This window comes from Oncorhynchus clarkii, chromosome 17 (assembly GCF_045791955.1).
Source record: "Oncorhynchus clarkii lewisi isolate Uvic-CL-2024 chromosome 17, UVic_Ocla_1.0, whole genome shotgun sequence".
In the NCBI taxonomy this organism is placed as follows: domain Eukaryota; kingdom Metazoa; phylum Chordata; class Actinopteri; order Salmoniformes; family Salmonidae; genus Oncorhynchus; species Oncorhynchus clarkii.
The window spans coordinates 41,609,450-41,615,449 of record NC_092163.1 but is presented as its reverse complement, the minus strand read 5'-3'; positions in this window follow the sequence as shown (position 1 = coordinate 41,615,449).

The window sequence follows — 6,000 nt, the reverse complement described above, 5'->3', positions numbered from 1 at the left end:
CTTTAAAACTATTCTCTCATGTTGTCCTGGTTTCCAGTGGTTTGCAGAAGAGGATGTCTTCCTTAATTGACCCCCCATAAACGTAATGGACATAAACCAGGAGCAGTGCCAGGCCCGCTACGTCTGTTGACTCATCCAGCTGTAATGCATATAATTCACTGGCTTGTATGCGAAGCAATAATTGTTTCAAAACATTTCCTGCCATATCACTGATGCGTTGTAAAATAGTGTTGTTTGATGAAGACATTGTCTGTATAGTTTTTTTGGCCTTTTCCCCCCAGCATTGTCCCAGCCATATCCGCGGAAGCAGAAAGAATTTAGTCCTCCCCAATAGTATGGGGCTTGCCTGTCCTAACCACTCGGTAGCTCACCATATAAGACGCTTCTAGTCCCTTCTTAATAATGGTATCTGTTGCTTTTATACATGTCTTACTACCCGAAAGTGGTCTTTATTCTCACGCAAAAAAACTCCTGTGGCTTATTTTTCAAATTGTCATGTTTCGTTTTCTAAATGTCTGAGCAAGAGTGAAGGTTTCCCGTGAGAGATGAACAGTTAATGTTATTGGATGTTAATTATTTGACTAGGCTACCTGCATTTGACATTGTGTTGTTATTTCGCTGAACACTAGATGGAATAATTGTATTTTTGGCAGTGAAACGAGGCTACTCAGGTGAGAGAAAACCCTCTTCCAAATGTAAAGCCCCGTTTGAAAATATAAACGTACTGTTTGAAGATGTGAAGAGAATTAGATATTTTTTTAAATATTTGTAATGTTTTTTTTATTTAAAATGTGAATCACATTTTCATTTTGGCTTACCCCGACGGCATTGCGTGGCCCACATCAACACCATTATCCTATAAACCCTAGATCCACTCCAATTCGTTTACCACTCCAACAGATCCATAGATGATTCAATCTCTATCGCACTCCACACTGCCCTTTCCCACCTGGACAAAAGGTACACCTATGTGAGAATGCTGTTCTTTTACTACAGCTCAGTGTTCAGGGCCACCCCCAGGTGGTAAGGGTAGGCAACAGGGAGACATAGTGTAGTGTCTGCCATGCTGATCCTCAACACTGGGGCCCCTCAGGGGTGCTTGCTCTTTCTCCTCCTGTACTCCCTCATCACCCACAACTGCGTAGCCAAACACGACTCCAACACCATCATTAAGTTTGCTGATGACACAACAATGGTAGGCCTGATTACTGAAAACGATGAGACAGCGTCAGAGACCTGGCTGTGTGTTGCCAGGACAACAACCTCTCCCTCAATGTGAGCAAGACAAAGGAGCTGATCGTGGAAAAGGAAAAGGCAGGCCAAACAGGCCCCCATTAACATCGACAGGGCTGTAGTGGAGAGGGTCGAGAGTTTCAAGTTCCTTGGTGTCCACATCACAACAAATAATCATGGTCCGAACACAACAAGACAGTCGTGAAGAGCCCCGACAACACCTTTTCCCCCTCAGGAGATTGTGAAAATGCTGCCCCCTATCCTGAAGAAGTTTTTAACCACTCCACACATTTCTTGTTAACAACCTATAGTTTTGACATGTCGATAGGACATCTACCTTGTGCATGACACAAGTCATTTGTCCAACAATTTTTTCCAGGTCATATTATTTCACCTATAAGTCACTGTTTCACTATTCCAGTGTGTCAGATGTTTACATACACTAATTTGACTGTGCCTTTAAACAGCTTGGAAAATTCCAGAAAATTATGTAATGGCTTTAGAAGCTTCTGATAGGCTAATTGACATCATTTGAGTCAATTGGAGGTGTACCAGTGGATGTATTTCAAGTCCTACCTTCAAACTGTGTGCTTCTTTGCTTGACATCATGGGAAAATCAAAAGAAATCAGCCAAGACCTCATAAAATGTTTTGTAGACCTCCACAAGTCTGGTTCACCCTTGGGAGCAATTTCCAAACGCCTGAAGGTACCAAGTTCATCTGTACAGACAATTGTACGCAAGTATAAACACCATTGGTCAAGCAGCCGTCATACCGCTCAGGAAGGAGATGCGTTCTGTCTATTAGAGATGAACGTACTTTGGTGCAAAAAGTGCAAATCAATCACAGAACAACAGCAAGGACCTTGTGAATATGCTGGATAAAACACGTACGAAAGTATCTATATCCACAGTAAAACAAGTCTAATATCGACATAACCTCAAAGGCCGCTCAGCAAGGAAGAAGACACTGCTCCAAAACTGCCATAAAAAAGCCAGACTACGGTTTGCAACTGCACATGGAGACAAAGATCATACTTTTTGGAGAAATATCCTCTGGTCTGAGGAAACAAAAATAGAACTGTTTGGCCATAATGACCATTGTTATGTTTGGAGGAACAAGGGGGAGGCTTGCAAGCTGAAGAACACCATCCCAACCGTGAAGCACAGGTGTGGCAACATCATGTTGTGGGGGTGCTTTGCTGCAGGAGGAACTGCTGCACTTCACAAAATAGATGGCATCATGAGGAGGTAAATGTATGTGGATATATTGAAGGAACACCTCAAGACATCAGTCAGGAAGTTAAAGCTTGGTTGCAAATGGGTCTTCAAAATGGACAATGACCCCAATCATACTTCCAAAGTTGTGGAAAAATGGCTTAAGGACAACAAAGTCAAGGTATTGGAGTGGCCATCACAAAGCCCTGACCTCAATCCTATAGACAATTTGTGGGCAGAACTGAAAAAGCGTGTGCGAGCAAGGAGGCCTTCAAACCTGACTCTGTTGCAACAGCTCTTTCAGGACGATTGGGCCAAAATGCCCTCACGTATTGTGGGAATCTTGTGGAAAGCTACCTGAAACGTTTGACCCAAGTTAACAATATAAAGGCAATGCTACCAAATACTAATCGAGTGTATGTAATCTTCTGACCCACTGGGAATGTGATTTACAAAATAAAAGCTGAAATAAACAATTCTCTCTACTATTATTCTGACATTTCACATTCTTAAAATAAAGTGGTGATCCTAACTGACCTAAGACAGGGAATTTGTACTAGGATTAAATGTCAGGAATTGTGAAAACTGAGTTTAAATGTATTTTGCTAAGGTGTATGGTAACTTCTGGGGAACATTTCGGCATTTCGTGTATGATTAGTGAAAAAGTCCATATTGCAAATGTACGGTCCCTTACTAGATGTCCGAAATCGTTTGTAAAATTCGCGGTCGGCGTCGGGCCGTGCGGTAGGGCCGGACCTACCGGGAAGTCATCAAATGAACTTTGTCGGACATTCGGTTTCCGTTTTATAAAATAAACAAGTTTTTGACCGTTTTTCCGCTATCCCGGAAATTCCCACAAGAGGGCATACGGAATCATATGGCAATTTGGCAAAACATCACGAATCACGACGGGGCCTTATCTCGAAAACCGAAAATATTTCGAAGCCGAAACTTGGTGGGCGTAGGTTTGGCATAATGGGCAGTTGGCCCCGAACAAGATGGCGTCTAGGCCTCGACGGTTTTTGAGTTATGGCCATTTTTCTGGGATTAAAGGTCCAAAATGGAAATAGAGAAATTATTTTTCCACTTCAGGTCAAAGTCAAGGAGCCTCCGGTGTCAATAAAAAAAGAACCAGCCATTTATCTATCGTCATTTAAGAGAAACGGAACAATGACAAATCTGTGATGTTCACAAATAGGCGTTTTTTTTTTCAACGGTTACAGATCCAGTTGCAGGGTGTTCATACGAATCTTTTTAAAGTGTGCTGCGGAGCTCTGCGAGATTTCTGTGATTTTCTATGATTTTCTGAAATAACACACACATACTAAACCCTCCGTAAATAACTCAGTTCTTAACGTAAAGACTTAAAACTCAGGATTCTGTAAAAGCATACCCCAATGAGGATATGTGGTGACTTATAGCTTCCTGTGCCAACCGGAAGTGCCATAATTGGTGTCTCAGGGGCTGTTTCGAGGGGTTAAAAAGTCTGATCTCTCCAAAATTTCATATGTGTAACTAGGTAACCCTTCTGAACTGTAAATCAGTCATTTCTCCCAACAGATGTCAAATAAAAGCTCCCTCACACACGCACAGGAAGGATGGAGTGATAAAGTGCGGTGCTTAAAGACACAGAGAGCAGGAAATGGCATTGCCATAATCCCTAGGCCGTGCCGAGTTCAACGAGATATCCCGCTTGACCGTAGCTCGCTCGGTCTAGGCGCAGCGACCATTAGAATAGTAGGCCCAAAATGAAGCCTGCCCCACAATGTCATTTGATTTTGGGTGAGACTGAGAGAACCGTTAAGGTGATAAGAAAAATTCCACCACATGAATGTTCCTAAGGTCCTCCCGATCCGTGCAAGCCTAACCTTGACCGTGAGGCATTAACCCTTAACAGTAAAACAGTGTTTTTTGATCTCACAGATTACAGTGTCATCTCTCCCCATAGGAATACATTGCCTGCACCCCTAATTTCAACCTGAAGTCTATATGGGTTATGAATGCCGTATGAACCTGTCTTCGGTACCAGTCCATCAGGCCACTATGAGGTCTACCTGTGTTGATTCTAAGCTTCCTGGACCAACCGGAAGTGGTTAAAATCACCCTAAAAGTGTTTACCCATACCCTGCCTGCAGTTTGATAGACATAGTGCATTCAACCCTGTGTAAATCAGTCAATTCTTAACGTAAGGACTTAAAACTCAGGATTCTGTAAAAGCATACCCCAATGAGGGTATGTGTTGATTTATAGCTTCCTGTGCCAACCGGAAGTGCCATAATTGGTGTCTCCGGGGCTGTTTCGAGGGGTTAAAAAGGTCTGATCTTTCCAAAACTTCATATGTGTGATTAGGCAACCCCCATGAACTGTAAATCAGTAATTTTTCCCAAAAAAAATCAAAGGAAAAAAAAATCACACTAAAACACAACTTGGATTGAGGGACGTATTGGGGTGCGTAGAGACAGACAGTGGCTGCAATAGTTAGCTTTGTTCGAGCTAAAAAAGAACCGTCAGACCTAGAGTTCCGAATCTTTACAATCCTGTTCTAGACCTCATGTCGATAGTGCGTGGTGAGTTAGGTGGTTCTAGAAGGTTCTCGGACCGAGAAACAGCCTCGTACATTTGCAATACTTTCAATTCATTTTTGCATCACGAAAATGACAACATTTAGAAATGTCCCAGAGTCGCAAGACTAGGTGCATTGCGAACGTCTCGGCCCATATAGACAGACCCCAACGTTTCTGTCCGATAGCTCATTCAAGGACCCCGTAGCAAGTCATGGAAAATAGTGGATTTTCAGCACCAATTAGGGTTTTTCTCGGACACCAAATGACCTATCGAGCCGAAACTTGGGATTCGGGGTCGCCTCAGCTAGGCCAACAAATAACATCAGAAATGGACCCGCAGCTAGAACGTAACTACGTGTTTTATGGTTTTTTTATGGTTTGAACCGAAGGCGTTGTGAATTTTGGGCCAGCTCTGAAGTATGTAATAGTTGGCTACTAAACGAGTTGGAAAAAGTGGGTTTGGTGTCAGTTTGTATCAGTTTGGTGTCAGAATGATATCTAATTGACTGATGGACTCTTGTCCACTTGACTCTTGTACATTTGCAATATGTTTAAACAGTGAGGTACCATCACCAAAAGCGACATTCTGAAATCAACCCAAACGAGCGATTGAGATGACCCAGAATCACTGCAAAGCCATCCCGAGTTCATCGGGCCAGTCAATTTCACATTCCTGCAGGATTTTTATAGCATGACCAATTCGTGATGGTACCTGCCCATTGAAACATATTGCAAATGCACAGTGACTTTGAAAAAGTAAGGAAACATAAACAAATGGACATAATGAAATCAACATTTTTTTAATTTTTGGGTGACCAGTTGCACGTGCATTTGCAATATGATTCTATAGTGAAAAAACATCACCAAAAGCGACATTCTGAAATCAACCCAAACGAGCGATTGAGATGACCCAGAATCACTGCAAAGCCATCCCGAGTTCATCGGGCCAGTCAATTTCACATTCCTGCAGGATTTTTATAGCATGAC